We start from the raw sequence: 21,229 nt of genomic DNA on the forward strand, positions 1-21,229 counted from the left end.
CAAGGACCACAGCCAGGCAGTACAGACAGGTAGGGGCAAAGTGAGGGGCAACTGAGGAAAATGTGACCCTGAGCGCAGAGCTCCTTGTTTTGTGTTACTTCCTGTCTTGGAGCAAAACGCCACTACGCAGACGCTGCCACATGCTACAAGCCACTCTGTGAGCTCCTCAGACATTTTTATTTAATATCAGATACCAGCATGTCCCCATCTCGGATGAGGAAACGTGGTTTTAGGGAAATTCAAGTACTTTGCCCAAGATTCCACAGCCAGAAAAATAAACAGCCATTAACAGGTAATCTATACGGCGAAGAGTTCTGCTGGTTCCCTGCTTTGCAACTGACCACTACCTGTTTCATTGAAAAGGTGTGCTGTTAGCTCATATTCCCAAAGGTTTCCATATGGACTTAAGTTCCCAGCAAGTCACAATACATGTCTTTCTTTTTACAAAATGTTTAAGCTGTTTCCTGGGTTATAACTCACATGCCATATAATTCATCCACTTAAAGGGTGCTATTCACTGGCTCAAGTATATGCACAAATACATACAATCATCAACAAAGCCAAAGTTAGAATGTTTTCATCACCTCAAAAAAAAAAAAAAAAAAAACCCAGACACTTGAGCTATCACCCTCGATCTAAGCCACCACTAACCTTTCTGTCTCTATAAATTTCCTTATTCTGGACATAGCAATGAAAATATAGACTATGTGGACTTTTGTGTCTAGCTTCTTTCATTTATATTGTTTTCAAGGTTCATCCAACTTGTAACAATTATCAGTACTTCATTCCTTTTTGTGGCTGAATAATATTCCACTATCTGGATACTACATTTCATTTATCCATTCATCCACTGAATTACAGTTGAGTTGTTTCCACACTTTGGCTATTATGAAACTGCTACTATAAACACTGGGTAAAATTTTTGGTGTGGACACTTGTTTTCATTTCTCTTGACTATACACCTAGGAATAGCATTGCTGGGTCATATGGTAACTCATATTTAATCATTTGAGGAATCACCAGACTGTTTTCCAAAGTGACCACACCATTTTACATTCCCATCAGCAGTGTATGAGGGTTCTGAGTTCTTACCAACACCTGTTACACAATCATGTTTTGATGCAGTACTAGGTACTAAGTTATCCTAGTAACCTTAATGGTAGTAAAGGATAAAATAGTGATCAGCTCAAAAGGAACTTAATTAAATTTCTAAACAGACTCGTTTAGAAGGGTAACCCCCCCCCCTTTTTTTTTTTTGCTGCAGAAGTCACTGATGAGTAAATCCAGGCCAGAAAGCAGTAATATTGTCCTTTTATTCTGTTACAACAGAACCTGTAGAAGTAAAACATAATGTTTCTCTGGAGGAATACCATGGTCATTATCAACCCAGGTCTCAAATTATTTCTATTATTTCATATATAATTCCTAGCACTGAATCAAAAATAACCACGTACCCATTTCCCTTCCTGCCTTTCTGAATGATTTCATTCAATCCAAGGGACAGGACAAGACAGAGAGAAAGAAATCCATGCCCAAGGTGTGGGTGGTGGAGCTCAATGCTGAGTCAGGACCCAGCAGGAGGAGGCGGCATCTGTAAGGTAAGGAGACAGGGCAGGAGGGTCAGAGGCCAAGTGAAGGGAGGAAGGCATCCTCACAGAGCAGCAGCAGCAACAAAAGATGGGTACATATGGGGGCTGGGAGGGGTTGAGCAAATAATTAAACAAATTGAAGTTAATGGGAGTCAGATTTCTCCCTGTTAGGGAAGAGAGAGAAGCTAGAATCAAATTTATGGTGTTAAATAGGAATTGTAAGTATTGGTGTGAACAGAAATTAATCTGGATTTAGATGTGCATATGTATGTAGTATGTCAGTTGATACATGCTGTATTTCCTAATTCTGGCCACTGGGAGGGCCTGGGAACAGCAACCATAGAAACTAAGATCTAGGCTTCAAACACCATCCTTCCCTAAAAGGAATCAGAGCTGGTTGATTCCAGGGCTGGGGTAAGGAAAGCAGAGGCAGAATTTGACATCTTGTTCAGCCAGAAGGTAAGGAAATACTCAAGGATGCATGGAGACATTCCAAAAAGAAACAGAAGCTGGCTTAAAGCAGCTCTCACTGGCCAAATCAAGGATAATTTGAGCATTTTAAAAATGACACTAATGAAGTTAACCCAACTGAACAGAAACCTATGAGTCCATATGGATAAATGGGTGGATAGATGGATAAACACATACATACATGCCTGCATACAGAAATACATGTATAGAGAGATAGACAGATGAGAGAGAAAGCTCTTCTTTATAGCAGAAAAACAACCAATAAATGTATTCAAAGTGATATAATTGGGGAAGTGTCACTTGACAGCCATTCATAGTTACAATTCAGGCACGTAACATCAATGACTGCTAAAACTAGTGCGTGAAAGTTTGATGAGAAACAATAGACCTACATGTGCTTACAAAATAGTTATTAATTACAAAGAGAAGAAAGGAGAGAAATCAGAGTGGGGAAACCTGATTAAGACACCATCTTAACCAAGTGACCAAAGTTAACATCATTAGTAATAGGATAAATCAAAATCATGTACCATCAAAGAAGATGCAGTGCACAAACTCAGCATCACTTCTGCAGTAATTCTCACAAAGACGTATTGTGTGAATCCAAATGTGAGGAAGTCAGATAAATCCCAACTGAAGAACATTCAACAAAATGACTGTCTGGTAATCTTCACAAGCGGCAAGGTCTTAAAAGTTAAGGAAAACTTGATGACCTGCTCCAGACTGAAAGCAACTCTAGAGGCGGGGCAACCAAATGCAACCTGCAGTCCTGAGTTGTCCTAATAAAATGTGAATGCAGTCTGTAGATTACATGGTGATGAAGGACTGATGTTCACTCCTCAAGTGTGATGGCTGTACTGTGTTTCAACAGGACAATGTCCTCGGTGTGTAGGAAATGCACCCTGAAATATCTGCAAGTGGTGGAGCATCGCGTCGGCAACATACTCTCAAATGTCAAATGTGTGAGGGAAAAGCTCTTTGTTCTATTTTTGCAACGTTTCTGTAGGTTTGAGAAAAACAGCCAGACATAACAAAGACAACAACATGATCAAAAAGCAAAGGAAAGAGATGGTAGAAAGAGAACCACAGGTAATCCAGAGAACTCCAGTATCAGGTACAGACCGCAACAAGTTTGCTTCATGTGGACAGAGAAATGGGACAAGGTGAAGGATTTGGGCAAAGAAATGAAAACTATAAGAAGTTACCAAATTGAGAAAGTAACTAATCAAACTGACATTAGGAACAGGTTGAAAGAATTAGTAAACTGGAAAATCAGAAGAAAGTCAGAGTGCCGTAGAGAGGAAACAACAGGATGGGAAGCACTGAGGAAAGAATGAGACATAGGGATTCAGTTAAAAGGTCTAACATGGGCTTAACTATCACCCCAGAAAGAAAGAAAAGAGAAAATGGGATAGAAGCGCTATCGGAAGAGATCACTGATCATACTTGAAAAACTGACTAAATTAAGATTTAAGAAGCTCAATGCACCCTAAGGAGGATAAATCAAAAGACAAGCACACCTAGGCCTATCACAGGTATGCACTGGAAACCAGTATCAGAGACAGTCTTTTTGTTTGTCTTATTTTTTATTTTTTTAATTTTATTTTTTATTGAAGCATAGTCGATTTACAACTTTAGTTTCAGGTATAGAGCAAAGTGATTCAGTTATACATACACATACATATTTTTTTTCTTTTCAGATTCTTTTCCATTATATGTTATTACAAGAAATGGAATATAGTTCCCCGTGCTATAGAGGAGGTCCTTGCTGTTTATTTTATATACAGAGAAAAATCTTAACAGCAGCTGGAGGCTGGGGTAAGGAGAGACCAGAGCACCTTCAAAGGGGCAACAGGGACCAGCATCTGACCTCAGTACAAGTGACGGAAACCAGGAGCTGATGGAGCGATACCTCCAAAGTGCTGAAAGAAAAGAATTTCCTAATGGAGTTCTAGATCCCCTGAAAATATCCTTCAAGAATGAAAGTGAAAGAAAGACATCTCCAGACTAAAGAAATCTAGGGAAATTTATCACCAACAGACCTAGTCCAAAAAAAAGAAAAAATCCCAAAGGAAGTTTCTTGAGGAAAAAGAAAAATAACCCTCAGGGCTGTAGGAAGGAACAAAGATCAGTGGAAAGGCTAAATGTAGCTAAATCTAAATTAAATATAAAGTAATATTAACATGTAATTATTCATGGTTAAGGTTAAGTTATTGTGTATTAATATGTCAAGAATGCACTATAGGGTTTAATGTATACACTGAAATAAAATACAGAGCAAAAGTAGCTTAGACATTGAGGGAGGGTAAATGGAACTAGAATGTTCAAAGATTCTTGCCCCATCCAGGAAAATATAGGAGCATTAATTTTACATTAGCTCTTGATAAGTCAAGAATGTATGCTGTGATCTTTAGTGTAATCACTGAGAGTAAAAGAGCAGACAATTAGACTAGTAGGGGGAAATGAATATAAAAATAATCAATCCCAAAGATGTCAGGGAAAAAAAGAAAAAGGAACTGCAAAGAAAGCTGGTGTATCTCTGTTACTATCAGACAAAATAGACTTTAAGAATAAAAAGCAGTTCTAGCAACCAAGAATACCTTTCTTAATAACAAAATAGGCAATGCAAGAAGCCTCAAAACATAAAGCAAAAAGCTGGGGAACTACACGGAAATATAAATAAACCCATAATGAATAAAAAGTAGAAAAACTAAACAAAACCCAGAAAATATCGAAAACTTGAACATAACGTTGACCAACGGACATCAACAGATCATTATGCCCAACAACTGCTGAATATTCATTTTTTAATGCAAAACACTACAAAATGTCCCCAGTGCCAGACTTTATTTCAAGTCTCAAAAAAATGTCAAAGGAATAAGAAGACACTTCCTTTATCTTATAAAAAATATTAAAAAGCCCATAGGGAGAGATGAATAGGCAGAGCACAGAGGATTTTTTTTTATAGGGCAATGAAAATACTCTGTAAGACAGTATAATAGTGAATATATGTCGTTATAAAGTTGTTCAAATTCATTGAATGTCCAACACCAAGAGTGAATGCTAGTGTGAAGCACGGCCTCTGGGTGATAATGACACGTTGACACAGGTTCATCAATGGTAGCGAACGTACCACTTTCTTGCAGGATGTCGATAATGGGGAGACGATACAAGTGTGGGGGCAGAGGGCACATGGGGAATCTCCAAAACTTCCTCTCAATTTTGCTGTGAACCTAACACTGCTCTAAAAAATAAAGTCTATTTAAAAAAAAAAAAAATCTAACCAGTTTCCTCCCAGCCAAGATAGGGACAGAAATAGCCAAATAAATAAAAAGCCACAAATTCAACTCAGAAAAAAAGCCCATGGAAAACATTATTCGCAATGGTGAAATATTGAAAGCTTCCCCCTCAGGGCACAAATGAGATAAGAATGGCCACTATCATCACTTCTATTCCACATTTTACTGGAAGTTAAAAAAGAGAGGTTTGAAATAGAAAAATAAAATTGTCTGTATTTGCGTATGACATGAATGTTGTAGAAAATCCAAAAACAAGTCTATAGAAAAATTATTAGAATAAATTCAGTATTAGATTTAAGATATATAAAAGAATAAACCATATTTCTACATATGAAACAGAAAACAAAATTTTAAAAATATAATAGCACTGAAACATACCAAATAACTGGGAATAAAATCTAATGAAAAAACACTCAAGACCACTCTACAGAAAACTATAACAGATGGAGAGAAAGTAAAGACACTAGACAAAGAAATGCCTCCAACTGAGCTATGGATTTGATGGTTTGATGCTGTACATGCTTCAATTCTCCTCCAAATTGATCTACAGATTTAATCTGATTAAAATTCGAACAGGTTTTCTGTGAAAATTGACAAAATAATTCCAAAATTTAATTGGAAAGGCAAAGGGCCAAAATCTCTTGCAGAAGACCACCAAAAATGAGAGGACTTGCTCTGCTGAATTATCCAGATGGATAGTAAGCTTCAGTAATTAATGACATTGACCCAAGGATATACAAATGGACCCACAGAGGAGAATAGAGGGTCCAAAAGTCTACTCACCATGGCAGAGCAGTGGAGATGCTCAGTGGTGGTCAATCAGTTGGAAACCTGTATGGGAAAAAAAAAGAAAAGTAAACTTGACCCCAACCTCACACCATATGCAAAAGTCAATTATTAGGTGGACTATAGATTCCAATGTGAAATTAAAACAAAACTTCTTGACAATAATAGAGAGTATTTTTATGACGTTGGGGTGGGTAATGGCTTCTTAAACAGGCCATAAAGGAAAAGATTGATAATTAGACATCAAAGTTAAGAACCTCCCCCATTTTATGGCTTGTCTTTCCACTCTGTTAAACAGTGTCTCTTGATGAAGGGGGAAAAACTGTATCACCTATAGCGAAGAGAAGATTCCTACTTTCATTATAGAAAGAGCTCCCGCAAATCAGTAGGACAAAGAACTCAATTAAAACACAAACCAGAGACTTCAACAAGCACTTCATAAAAGGGGGTATTTAAAATGGCCAGTATGAAAAGATGTTCATCCTCATTACTCATTGGGAAATGCAAATTAAAACCAAAATGAGGGGGCTGCGGGGTATAGCTCAGTGGCAGAGCACGTGCTTGGCATGTACGAGGTCCCAGGTTCAATCCCCAGTGCCTCTGTTTAGGGGGACATAAACTAAAATAAAACACTAAGACATATCCATCATAAGAGCCAAAACTTAAGACTGACAATTCCAAGTGTTGACAAAGGTACAGGGCATCAGGGACTCTCACACAGTGTTGGTGGGAGTACGAAGTGGCACAAACATTTTGGAAAACTGCCAGGCATTAAAGCAGACTGTCCACCTACCCTCTGACTTTGCAGTCCTGCTCCTAGGTATATGCCTAACAAAATGCATGCCCACATGCACCAGCGCGTCACCAGGATGTTCACAGGGAGCATCCATTATTCATAACAGCTCCAAACTGCAAACAGTCCAAGTTTTCATTGACAGCAGGACAAGATGAATGAGTATATTCACACAGGGGAACATACACAGGACTGAAAGTGAATAAATTGTCTGCAGCATGGATGGTTCTCAAGTCTGAAAGGGAAAGCCAGGCGTAAAACACACGGATGACTCCACTTAGTTCTGTCTTGTGGGACTTCGTATGATCATTGGTGTAAGGGGTCAGGATAGTGGTCATCTTTGGAGACGGGGAGATGGGGAGGACCCCAGTGGGACTCTGGGGGGCTTGCAATATTCTCTCAACACAGAAGCTCCGTCTTAGAATCCGTGCTCTTTTGGTTGTTGTTGTTGTTGCTGTTGTCACATTTCAATAAAAGTTGCTTTTGGAAGTCTGGGTGGATATACACCGATATTAACAATTCTTAACCCTACAGCAGCAGGACAGCTGGAAGGGACCTTCATTTTAACTTCAGATTATCTAGAACTAGGTGGTACACTTGTAATTTTATTTTTTTTAATTTGTTTTTTAAATTTGGGGGGGTAATTAGGTTTATTGCTTTCTTTCTTTCTTTTTTTTTTCTTTTTTTTTGTAGAGGCAGTACAGAGGATTGAACCCCGGACCTTGTGCATGCTAAGCATGAACTCTTCCACTCTGAACTATACCCTCCCCACTTGTAATTTTAAAAATAAACAGAGTTGGGGCACTGTATTAGCCTTCACTAAGAAGAATTTCTCTTCCCCAACCACTGTCACGGGAGCACCTTCCCACTTGAGGAGTGAGCGATTGAATGAAAGTGAACACTGATTTCTCTCAGTGATGTCCTCGTTTCCCCTTGTTCCACTTAAGCTTTCCCCTGAGTACAATAAAAATTCCAGCATCAGTTCCTAGGACGCCTTTTGCCGGGTGTTTAGAACAGTACTGTCACGGACCAGCCCTCCAACATCAGTGGTCGAATGGCCAGGCTGAGGTCTGGTGGATTTTTTTAACAGTCTAAATGGGGGCACTTGCAGGTGAAAGGCAGTCCTAGTCACAGCTGTATCGGCACGTCAGGCATAAACCAGGAGTCTCCTAGGCAAACTGGGACGTAAGGTTACAAGCTGGCTTGGGACTGAGAATTCACTGGCTCGAGAAACCTCAAAACACCAAGCAAGGCTCCCCTGGGATGGAAGCTGTGCTGTCAACCTTGTTATTAAAACAGGGTAATTGTGTTCTCTTACTTTCTGCGTAACGGTGAATGCTATTAGCTCTGAGATAGAAACCTGTGCTAAATGCATCTTGCAGGAGACACACAGCCTTCTGTGCCTCCCCTGCTTATTTGCTGGGTGCCAAGTACCATTTCTGGGAGGAAGACGGCCTGGGGCACACCTCGCCAACCTCACACAGGCATGCCCAGACCCCACCTCTGTTCCAGTTGCCTCTTTCCGGCTCTTCCAGGTCAGTATGTGGGGTGACCTTCTGGACTGTTGAAGGCCAGGAGCCCCCGGGGCTTGCCGGAGGAGCTTAAGAAACATTTGAGAAGGGAGTCGGGTGGCACGGTGGTCTTTCTGGTCCCTCCTGTTCGCTGTGTCCCCTCTGAACATCCAGCCTCTGCACCTGCTGCTCTCTCTGCCTGAATGGCCCTGCCCCTTCTTCCCCGAGTTAACGGCTTCTGGCCCCGGCTCTCAGTTCCGACGTCACTGCCTGGTGGAAGGCATCCCTGGCCACCCCGTGTAGGCCTGGTGTCTCTGTTACGCAGAACCTGGTCCTCCCGTGAGGACGCGATCTGAGACGGGATGACCACTGCTTTCTCCGGGGCCAGAACTGGGGTCAAGCAAGTGAGGCACTTACCTCAGTTGCAAAAGTTAAGGAGGTGCCAAAAAACTCAATAATCAAGACAAAACTGAAATTCCTGTGTGGTAGTGTAGTTGATTTGCAGTGTTGTGCTAGTCTCTGGCGCACGGCGTAGTGATTCAGTTATACACACATTCTTTTCTATATGCCTTATCATTATAGGTTATTACAAGATACTGATTACAGTTCCCTGTGCTAGACAGTAGGACCTTGTTGCTTACCTATTTTTTATATAGTAGTTAGTGAAATATTTTTTTAAAAAATCAAAATGAATGCCAAAAATGCCACCATGAATGCAACATCGAAATCTTAAAGGCAGGATCGCGAGGCAAAGCTTGCTAAAGTACTGATTGCTGGAGCCCATCCCTGAGTTTCAGGTGGGAGAGGAGACTCCGCATCGTTAACAGGCTTCCAGGTGACGCTGGTGCTGCTGACCCGGGGAACACACCCTGAGAACCACTGGTTCAGCGTGTATTCACCCTACTTCCCACCTCCACTCCACAGCAAGTAGAGAAAAGCAATTACTTCTACGTCATGAGCAGACATGGGCAGAAAAGCAGCCGCTGCCCTACAAGACAGATCATTGTTTGAGCATCTAACCCTCCTGTGGTTGGTGGGATGACGCCCCCCATGATGATGTTTCCACGTCCTAAAATCCCCAGAACCGTGGGCAGTTTCCTTTATATGACATCAAAGATTTGGTAGATGTGATTAAGGATCTTGAGATGGGGAGACCACCATGCATCACCCACGTGGGTCCCAATACAAGCACAAGAGCCTTGGGAAAAGAAGGCAGCGCAATGACAGAAGCAGAGACTGGAGTGATGCGGTTTGAAGACGGAGCAAGGGACCTCACGCCAGGGAATCCGGTGGCCCCAAGCACCTGAAAAAGGCAAGGAAATGGATTCTCCCCTCAGAGCCTCCAGAAGCAATGCAGCCCAGCTGACACTATGACTTCAGCCCAGTGAAATTATTCGGACTTCTGCCCTCCGTACTAGGAAGGGAAGAAGGATGTGTTGTTTGAAGTCACTTTGTTTGCAGTAATGTGTTACAGTGGCCCCAGAAAGCTAATACACTCCCAGCGTGCTATGAACAAAACACCCGGGAACACAGCGGGAAAACCACTCTGAGTGGGGCCACGAGGACAAGGAGGGGTTGACAACCAGGGAGAGAGAAGCTGGTGGTACTCCTAGCAGACGTCAGTGCTGCTTCGTCTCTTCTGTTTCTTCAAACACCCCGAGCTTGTTCCTACCTCAGGACCTCTGAGCTGGAACGTTCGTGCAGGGATCCATGTCCTGGCCTGCAAACAAACATCTCCAACAGCCAGCAAATGGAACAGTCCAGTTCCTTGTAGGACCTGCCAATGAGAAGGGAAGCCCACGACACCGGAGGTTAGATTTCCAGCGAGACCTCTACCAGCCACTCGGGTAGACTGCAGGGAACAGTCAAGAGCCTTGAACAGCAAGGGATTTATCCTCACACAACTAGTCCCAACGTGGATGCTGTGGGTTGAATTGTGCCCTCCCACCCCAGAAGTTCATGGTTGAAATCCTAACCCCCAGTACATCAGAATGTGAACTTATCTGGAGATAGGGTCTTCAAAGAGGTAATAAAGTTGAAGATGAGCTCATTAGGTGAGCCCTAATTCAATATGACTCGTGTCCTTATGAAAAAGGGAAATCTGGACACAGACGAGCACACAGAACGCCATGTCAAGATGAAGGCAGAGATTGGGGTGATGCTTCTAAAGACTGCCAGCAAACCAGCAGCAGCTGGTGAGAGGCATTGAAGAGGTCCTCCTTCACAGTCCTCAGAAAGAACCAACCCTGCTGATATTGATCTTGGGTTTCTAGCTTCCAGAACTGGGAAGCAATAAATTTCTATGGTTTAAACCATCTATTTTTTGGTACTTTGCGATGGCAGCCCTAGCAGATTAATACAATAGGGCAACTCCAGGGATGGTTAACTCCACAGCTCAACAGCATTATCTGGGACCCAGGTCTCTTCCTCCATTCTGTTCCCACAGTGAGTGAGCTCTGCCCCACAACCACAAAGTGGCTGCCTCAGACGGGCACGAGAAGGTCCAGGAGAAGAGGGGCTATTTCTCCTTCATGTGTATTATTAACAGCGAAGAAACCCTTTCAAGAAGCTCCCTAGGGAACTTTCCCTCACATTTCACTGGCTGGATAGCATCTCTTGGCTAAGATTGCCAGTAACTCAAGACTTCTCCATGGAGCTGGATGGAAGGTCATCTTTCCCTAAAGAAAATGGGTGAATGTTGGACACTGGGTCAACTTATCCACTGAGCAGAGCCTGGAACCAGCAAAACTTTCAGGGGCCCATAAAATCACTTTACTTCTTACAATAAGTGAGATAAGGTCCTTCAACTGTCATTTATATGAATGTGATTTTTAAATATTTGTTACAGAGGGAAGGTCCCCCAAAGGCAAAAGTGCCAGGACCCACAAAAGTCACAATGCAGCCCTGAGTGGACACCTCTGACAGCAAAAGAGGCGGGTCAAGTGTGTTTGGGTGGGTAACTGGTTGAGTTTACTACAGCTCAACACACGGAAGAGAAGACACCTGAGCATCAGTGGCCGCAGATCATTCTGGCCTGAAGGTTTCAAGCAGGAATGGGGTGAGCCGTGATATCAGCTCTCTCATCACCCAGTAACTGATACCCCTTGTGGGGGAGACAACACCCTCCCCCACCTTGCTGGTTTGCAATTTCTTCATTGGAATGGACTGACTTGTGCCCCCTCCCTAGTTCACATGCTGAAGCCCTAAACCCCTACGGGACTATATTCAAAGATAAGACCTTTAAGGAGGTCATTAAGGTGAAATGAGGTCGTAAGTGCGGGGCCCTGACTCAACAGGACTGGTGTCCTTATGAGGAGAGGAAGAAGCACCAGGAGCGTGTGTACACAGGACAGGCCACATGAGGACACAGCGAGAAAGTGGCCGTCTGGAAGCCAGGAGGAAAGGTCTCGGTGGGAACCAAGCCTGCTATCACCTGGATCTTGGACTTCCGGCCTCCAAAACTGAGAAAATGAATTTTTATTGTTCAAGCCACCCGGTCTGTGGCGGTCTGGTGTGGTGGCCGGAGCACTGTCCCACTCATCTAGTTCAAGCCTTTCATTTTGCAGGGGGCACCCAAGTCAGAGAGCCAGTAACTTGCCTAAGCTCTAGCAGAAGCCTTGTCTTCACTCTAGAAGCCTATCTGAGCCTCCCGCACGCAGCTTGAAGGACATGGTCACTGAAGGTCACGGGTGCCATTCACTTAAGCTCGTCAGTTGCAGGCATCACCTGGCCTCTGCCCCTGCTGGAGTCGGTGCGACAGCTGGTCTTGTTTTCATCTGTGTTGGCTCCAGACAAATTTGGACTTAAATGGAGTGGCCACTGCTCCCTAAATGGAAAGACTCCGCCCCACAGCTCCCACGGTCATTAGCACGGAAGAAACAGCCGCATCATCATGGAGGGGGGAGGGGGGAGGGGGGCAAGAGGAAACAAACTCATCAGCTTAGTCAGAGAAATACAGTTTGCAGGCGAAGTGCTAATTCTCAGCGCACAGCCAACAGAGACACGTGCTCCGCTTTCATTAGCCCAACGAACACAATACAGAAGCAACTGAGCGTTAAGAGGCAAGGAACAATAATTCCTTCCAAGGAGCCCCTAGGTGACGGTGGCTTTTTCACATGAATAAAGAGGAGCTAATTAATCAAAGACGGTGAATAAAGGCTGCCTGCTCTCTGCCGAGACACGGCAAGATGGAAACGGGATAAGGCCTCTGCCCCTTTCCAAGTCTGTGCCCCGCTCCCTTCAGGATGAGATGTGACGGGGCCGGGGATGAGGGGGGCGTTTAACGAGGCAGCTGCTCGGCCAGCTCAGCCTCATTCCTTTTCCTAAATAATCGATATGTGTGGATCGCAGCTGCTATAAATGTCAGGCCGCAATTTGTGGCGAACGCTCAGCGCAAATCAGTTCAGGCAGCTCAGGAGCAGAGGCCTCCCCTACTGTGGCCAGAGCAGGATAATAAAAAGTGCCCAAGGCTGCGGCGGCATTTTTCTTCCTATCAGCTCTCAGTGCAGGAGGCTCAAGGCTTTTTTTTTTTTTTAATCCTGTGGACTCCCTGGGAAGGAGGGAATTGCAGCCTGATCTGCGATATTCAGTCGACCTTTAGAAGCTGAAGGACTCCAGGGAGAGGAGGACAGCGTGGACCCTGATCTTTAAAAGCACAAGTCCTGGGGCAAAGTGAGCTGTCACTCCTAGAGACCAACCGGGAAGAGCCATTATTTGTAGGTGAGGTAACTGCCCCTGCCTCTGGGCCTTTGCATCTGCAGTTCCCTTAGACTGGGATGTTTTGCCTCCTTCTTGCCCTATGCTCAACTTTACTTGTCAGTCTGGTTTCAGCTTGTTTCTTCCTCCGGGAAGTCTTCCCTGACCTCCAGGGCCGGGCTGAGCATCTTCCGCTCTGTTCCAGTGGCACCCAGCGACCCTGGTTTCCACTTGCCCAACAGCACCTGCCCCTTCTTCCAGTAACAGAAACTCAGTCTCCTCCACCACAGCACACCCACTCAGTGAGCTGTCAATCCAGAGTCCTGTCCACTTCTAGCCAAAGGAGTGGACAGAGGACCAAAGATGAGTCAAATTCTCAGGCCAAGCCAACCTGATACCAATCAAGGTAAGGAAAATGGTGAGAACCAATTTGTCCCAAAGGCATCAACTCTGGAAAAGACTGCCTGTTATTTCCTGCTCCTTCCACCCCTGGACTTGCTGCCCTTTCCTGCCCTTCCGAGAGCCTGGCTGTTCAGCTGCTTTTTCAATCTTCCGAATCATCCCAGGGCACTGTCTTTGGCTGAGGTTAGCCAGTGTTGGCTTCTGTTGCTTACAACCAAAATCCCTGAGGTCCTCTAATATCCCACCCATCACTCTGGAGCGACTGAGAACAGAGGTTGTCAGCCATCTTCATGCCCTCAGCGACTAACATGGGGCCTGGTACCCGGCTATGGCTCCCGGGATTGACCGAGTGGAAACTCCCTTTGCTAGTCACAGAGTAACTGTGTCAAGAGCTGTCGATCTGACACACAGCACGCGCTGACGAAGCTGCTCAGGGAGGCAAGCACCGGGAGAAGACGCGGTGGGGCAGCAGTACGTCAGGCTTCGAGGCGCGAGGGTCTGAATTCGGGCGCCAACTCCGGAACTGGCTCGGTGTCATGCTAGGGCACAGGGTGGGCCTGTTGGTCTTCGTACCCACAGCACTGTGCCTGGCGCCTAGGCAGGTGATCGAGAAGAAGAAGTGACGCCTGAGTGCGTATCACCTGAAGTCAGCCTCATCTTCGGCACCGTTAGAGGAAGATGTCATTTCCTTCTCCACACCCTTGAGGCTTCAACACCAGGTTAAACGTGTACCATGGTCAGTGTGTACCAGTTCCCTCTCTAGGCAGAGCGTGCATCCAGCCTTCCACCTTGTCCCAGAGGCGTGACTCTGGTGTGCAAGGAGACCCTTAGTTTCACCCTGCTGTCCCCACCCGCTTCCTCCAAGTTATTCAGTCTAGTGTCTGCAGGGGAGGAGACGCTTTTTCCCTTTCCCCTCCAAGGCTCTCCAGATTATCAAATTAGACCGACAAAAGACAGATTAACAAGAGAGAGACAAATGGAAATTTATTAACACACACAGCACACGTAAACAGGGGAGTGACGCAGTAATGAGGAACTCAAAAGGGTGGTTGGAACTTGGGGCTTACACAGCAGCACGACAAAGGATGCTACCTCTGTCAAGTGACAAGACAAAGGAAACGGGTTTAGGGGCGGCAAACTGTGGGAAGGTAGATACATAGGGGAAATGATGGAAAATAAGGGCTGTTTTAATAAAGCTTATTATGTAGGCTTGTTCCTCTGGTGCCATCTCTGGACCAAAGAGTCAAGAGTTGTCCTGAGTGATTAAGAATTACAGAAAGGGGAGGGCAGAGGGTTTTTCTTGCATCTGCGTCTTCTCAGTCGCCTTCAGTTCTAAATAGTCCTTATGCCAAAGCGGCACGCCTGGGGGTTGTGCCCTCTGCGCCCTTCATGCCATGCACAGAAGCTATGACCTGGAGTTCCAGGCACCCAGTTACAGCCGTTCAGAACATGAACCATCCTGAATGGGTCACCAGGACCCACGAGAAATAGGAACAGTGTGACTGCAAAGAACGTTCTGGAACAATGCAGGTATGCCTCTATTTAACTCAATTGCTCTGGCTTTGCGTCTAGCTGCCCTTTTGATCTGCTTTCTGAAAACTGTCCCATCTCCTCCCACCCCCCAGAAGCACTTAGGAAGTCATCTTTACCTGGGAGAGCACACGTTATTCTTCATCCAGATGAGGGACCAGCAAAGTTTTTTTGCCGAGGGCCAGGCAGTAAGCTCTTGAGGCCCTGCAGCCACACAGCATCTGGCATAGCCACTCACCCCTCTGACACTCCAGCGCGAAAGCAACCAGACCACACGTTCCCCGGCGGGTGCGGCTGTGTCCCAGCATAACTGTCTGCACAGGCTGGGACTCACATTTCACATCATCGTCAGGTGTCGAGAGTATTATTATCCTTCTGATTTTTCCCCCAGCCATTTAAACATGCAAAAACTATTCTTAGCTCAGGAGCTGTGGGCTGTATTTGCTGGCCCCATCCAAATGGGGCTTCTTTGTTCATCCAGGGCACAGGCTGGCCTTCAGTAGCTGCTGGCTCCCCTTCCCAGGGGAAGCACCCGCAGGAGCCTGCATCACAGGAGGGACCCCGCAGGGAAAGCAGAGAGGACAGTACCTAGAATGGGGGGGCAGGAGAAGCGCTGGGAAGCTGTGGAGTGAGACCCAGGACTGAAGTCTATTACACCTGCTTGCTCATGCGTCCAGCCCTGGGCAACTCGGTTCAAGTGTCTGAGCCTTGGCATTCTTCTACACAAAATGGGTACATCCCACCCGACGAGGTTGTGAGGGTTACGTGAAATAATCTACTCAAAGTATTTAACACAGCCTGGCACCTCATAAGAGCTTAACAGAGGCTGATCACCAACAGGGAAAGAAGGGGTCATTCCTTTTATTTTTTCAAATTAGCCTGAAGAATGTCCACTCATTTACAGAAGGTACGTACACATGGGACACGTTTACTGAGCCCTGAGAAAGACGAATTGTGTTTCACCTCCTGCGTAAGCGTGACCTACAAGCGGTGGGGGAGAAGAGACGGGCCAGTCTTCAGAGGGCAGAGCAAGAGGGCAGCTGGACTGCACTGGGGAGGGATCCTGCTGACCTCCTCCTTCCATAGCAGAAACTCAGCTGTGTTTTCCCCTGTGAAATAAAATTTGTATTTCATGGCAAGAAAAAAACTTAAACATATAAAATTCTTTTCTGCCCTCTGATCTCCTCTCCCCTCACTGTGTGTTGTGTATCTGCTTAATTTTTTTCACCTATATATATATATATTTTTTTTTAATGTATAATCAGTTTACACTGTTGGGTCAAATTCTGGTATATAGACAGCATAATGCTTCAGTTGTGTATAGATATACATATATTCATTTTTGTCTCCTTCTTCACCATAAGTTACTGCAAGATATTGAATATAGTTCCCTGTGCTGTACAGTATAAACTTGTTTATCTATTTTATATATATGAGTTAGTATCTGCAAATCTCGAGCTCTCAGTTTATCCCTTCCCACCCCCCTCCCCTCTGGTAACAATAAGTTTATTTTCTATGTCTTTTTTTTTTGTAAATATGTTCATTTGTGTTTGTTCTTTTTTTTTTTTAGATTCCACATATAAGTGATACATGGTATTTTTCTTTCTCCTTATGGCTTAATTCACTTCGAATGACAAACTCTAGGTCCGTCCATGTTGCTGCAAATGGCATTATTTTATTCTTTTTGTGGCTGAGTAGTATTCCATTGTGTATATATACTACAACTTCTTTACCCAGTCATCTGTCGATGGACTTTTAGGTTGTTTCCATGTCTTGAGTGTTGTAAATAGTACTTCCATGAACACTGGGGTGCAGGTATCTTTGTGAATTAAGGTTTCCTCTGGATATATGCCCAGGAGTGGGATTGCTGGATCATAGGGTAAGTCTATTTTCAGTCTTTTGAGGACTCTCCATACTGTTTTCCATAACGGCTGCACCAAACTGCATTCCCATCAGCAGTGAAGGAAGGTTCTCTTTTCTCCACAGCCTCTCCAGCATTTGTCATTTGTGGACTTTTTAATGATGGCCATTCTGACTGGTGTGAGGTGATACCTCATTGTAGTTCTGATTTCCATTTCTCTGATAATTAGTGATATTGAGCATTTTTTTCATGTACCTACTGGCCATTAGTATGTCTTCGTTAGAGAATTGCTTGTTTAGGTCTTCTGCCCATTTTTGGATTAGGTTGTTTGGTTTTTTGTTATTAAGTTGTATGAGCTGTTCATATATTCTGGTAATTAAGGCCTTGTTAGTCACATCATTTGCAAATATTTTCTTCCATTCCATAGATTGTCATTTTGTTTTGCTTATGTTTTCCTTTGCTGTGCAAAAGCTTGTAAGTTTAATTAGGTCCCATCTGTTTATTTTTGCTTTTATTTCTATTGCCTGGGTAGACTGCCCTAGGAGAACGTTGCTGAGATTTATGTCAGATAATGTTTTGCCTATGTTTTCTTCTAAGAGGTTTATAGTATCTTATCTTATGTTTAAGTCTTTAAGCCATTTTGAGTTTATTTTTGTATATGGTGTGAGGGAGTGTTCTAACTTCATTGATTTACATGCAGCTGTCCAGTTATCCCAACACCATTTGCTGAAGAGACTGTCTTTATTCCATTGTGTGTTCTTGCCTCCTTTGTCAAAGATTAATTGACCAAAAGTTTGTGGGTTTATTTCTGGGCCCTCTATTCTGTTCCTTTGGTCCACATGTCTGTTTCTGTACCAATACCAGGCTGTTTTGATTACCATAACTCTGCAGTACTGTCTGAAGTCTGGGAGGGTTAGTCCTCCAGCTTCATTCTTTTTCTTCAGTGTTGCTTTAGCAATTCTGGGTCTTCTGTGATTCCATACACATTTTAGGATTATTTGTTCAAGTTTTGTGAAAAATGTCCCGAGTAATTTGATAGGGATCACATTAAATCTGTAGATTGCTTTGGATGGTATGGCCATTTTAACAATATTAATTCTTCCAATCCAAGAACATGGGATACCATTCTATTTCTTTAAGGCATCTTTAGTTTCCTTAGTCAATGTTTTGTAGTTCTCCATATATAAGTCTTTCACTTCCTTGGTCAGATTTATTCCTAAGTATTTTATTGTTTTGGATGCAACTTTAAAAGGGACTGTTTCTTAACTTTCCTTTTCTGGTATTTCATTGCTAGTGTAAAGAAATGCAACTGATTTCTGTATGTTAATCTCTGTATCCTGCTACCTTGCTGAATTCTCTTATTAGCTCTAGTAGTTTTTGTGTGGAGCCTTATGGTTTTCTATATATAGTATCATGTCATCCACATATAATGACAATTTTACCTCTTCTCTTCCAATTTGGATCTCTTACTTCTTTTTCTTGTCTACTGGCTGTGGCTAGGACTTCTACTACTGTACTGAAGAGAAGTGGTGAGAGGGGGCATCCTCGTCTTGTTCCTGCTTTTAGTGGGAAGGTTTTTAACTTTTCACTGTAGAGTATTATGCTGGCTGTAAGTTTCTCATAAATAGCTTTTATTATGTTGAGATATGTTCCCTCTATACCCACTTTGGTTAGTGTTTTTATCATAAATGGGTGTTGAATTTTATCACGTGCTTTTTCTGCATGTATTGAGACGATCATGTGATTTTTGTCCTTTCTCCTTTTGACGTGGTGTATCATGTTGACTGATTTGTGTACGTTGAGCCATCCTTGTTTCCCTGGGATGAACCCAACTTGATCACGATATACGATCTTTTTTATGTGTTGTTGGATTCTGTTTGCTAATATTTTGTTAAGGATTTTTGCACCTATGTTCATCAACAATATTGGCCTATAGTTTTCTTTTTTGGTAGTGTCTTTGTCTGGCTTTGGTATCAGGGTGACGGTAGCTTCACAGAACGAGTTTGGGAGTATTCCCACCTCTTCAATCTTTTGGAAGAGTTTGAGAAGGATCGGTATGAGCTCTTCTTTTTATGTTTGATAGAATTCCCCAGTGAAGCCATCTGGTCCTAAACTTTTGTTTGCAAGGAGGTTTTGTATTGCTGATTCTACTTCATTTCTAGTGATTCGTCTGTTCAAATGATCTATTTCTTCTTGATTGTTTTGATGGACTGTATGTTTCTAGAAACTTGTCCATTTCTTCTAAGTTGTCCAATTTATTGCCATATAGTTGTTCATAGTATTCTCTTATGATTTTTTTGTATTTCTGTGGTGTTGGTGTATATCTGCTGTATGCATCTACCAAACCTCCCCCACTGGCAGGAATACCTGCTCAACCATAAAGGGCAAAAAAGGTAACACTCCTTCCTGAGCTTGTAAGGGGTCACATGACCCACCAGAAGACGCTTAGACCTGGATTATGTAAACAGTCCATAATATGTCAATTGACGTACAGCCCTCTGTCTCAAAAAACTTCTAAAACTGTGCCTTGATTTCCAACTGGTGGAACAGTTCTCATATCTTTCTGAGATGCTCTTCCCAGGCTGTAATCCTCAAATTTGGCTCGAATAAAATTTTCCATTTCTTTCTTAGAGCAACTGATTACTTTTTCATTGACACCCTGATGCCCCTTTTCTGTTCATTCTGCCAACTAGAGAGGCTTAGCTCTGCCCCTACATGGCAAGAAATCCCCTTTAAGTTGCACTTATCAGGGGCCTTGATCTGCAACCTGCAACCCAGCCCTGTCTGCCACACTGAGCCTCTAGCCTTCAGGAAGAAATTCATCTAGGAGCTTGGGACCATATGGCTAGTTCATTCAGATCTCCTTAAAATGATTGGTAATTTTTAACTTTCAAGAACTCCAACAACTACCTAAATTGGGGGAAAATCCCACTTATGGATATGTTGTGAGAAGTTTTAGAATCACACACAAGAAGAAAGAGAATAGCAGGGGAGTGCAGCAATGGAAACTCAACACCACCCCCTTCCAGGAAGGACCAGCTGCCCCCTCTGCAGGTGGCGCTTCAGGCCCTGCAGGACCTCCTGTGCTGCAGGGAGGCCCACCGTCATGGCCTCCCGGGGATGACCACCTCCCATGACCGATGACAGGTATATGAGGCCCTGGCCATTCTCACCCAACATGGGACACTCTCATGGGTCATTTCAGCTCCCAAGTGTAGGGAAACAAAATTATTCTTTTTACTGTCTACTCATATTAGGGTCATTGGCTGGGGTCCTGCAAATGAGATGGACAGAATTCAGATTAACAAGAGAAAAACAAACAGAAGCTTATTAACAATGTATTCTGCATATGCATGGGAGGGAGCACTCAGCGATAAGGATCTCAGGGGAGGGGGGTGATTAGAACTTGAGTTTATACAGCATCTTAATAAAGGAACAAGACATTTTTAGAGAAATGACAGGACAGAGGAAAGGACTTTTGAGTTGCTAGGGCAGCAAACTGTGTAAGCGGTGAAGTTTGGGGTATAGATTCCTCTGATGAAAGCTGAGTGGTCTCCCGGGGATTAACTCCTGTCCTTCCTGGTAGAGAGGGGAAGGGGGACATCTTTACAAATTTATGTCTTATTTTAGGCAAGCAGGGGGAAGGCAGACAGCATCTCTTGTATCTGCTCCTTCTGAATTGTCTTTGGCTCCAAATAACCAGTATGCAAAGTGGCATATTCTCTACCCTTTGCAGGAAGTCGCAGGGTCAGTGGAAGCTGTGGGGCATGACATCCCCCTCTGTCCCTCCCTGCTGCGCCTCCTCCCTTCCACAAAGGGGACGCCAGAACACACCCCAACAAACTCCCCAAGCAGTAACTCTGGCTCAGTCCACTACCCAGAGAACCCAGGCGGCGACAGCAGCGCGGTCGGGGGCATCGTCTGGAGTCAAACTCCCCGGCCAGACCTGAGGGCTGGGCCGCTCAGTGTGAAACTCTTTCCAGGCCTCAACTTCTTACCTAGAAAGTAATCTGTACCTTTCCATGGGGTATGCACAGAATCAACATGCAAGGTGTTTGGTCCAGTGCTAGGCTCCGGGAAGATCCACTGCCAGTCATGCCAGGATTCCAGAACGGGGTTCCTGGGGGCAGAGCCCAGGCCTCCTGGATTCATCCCTGACAGATGAGAAGTCTCACAGACGCGCTAGGGACCCAGCAGCACAGAACCTGAAACAGCTAAGGGGATCAGAATATGCCCCCCACATATGCTGATTTCACGTAAGGATCGCTTTGAGCCAAAGACAGTGGAGAAAC

General features: G+C 44.1%; 1 long non-coding RNA gene across 1 annotated transcript; it reads right to left on the minus strand.

Moving 5' to 3' along the window:
• Positions 1-1,203: 1,203 nt before the first annotated feature.
• LOC105070951 (uncharacterized) lies at positions 1,204-10,229 on the minus strand. The gene is made up of 3 exons (XR_835461.3): positions 10,122-10,229; positions 6,143-6,190; positions 1,204-1,591 (listed from the first exon to the last, which is right to left on the minus strand). It is a non-coding gene; the product is annotated as an uncharacterized LOC105070951 (long non-coding RNA).
• Between the last annotated feature and the right edge of the window lie 11,000 nt (positions 10,230-21,229).

This window comes from Camelus bactrianus, chromosome 13 (assembly GCF_048773025.1).
Source record: "Camelus bactrianus isolate YW-2024 breed Bactrian camel chromosome 13, ASM4877302v1, whole genome shotgun sequence".
Taxonomy (NCBI): Eukaryota; Metazoa; Chordata; class Mammalia; order Artiodactyla; family Camelidae; genus Camelus; species Camelus bactrianus.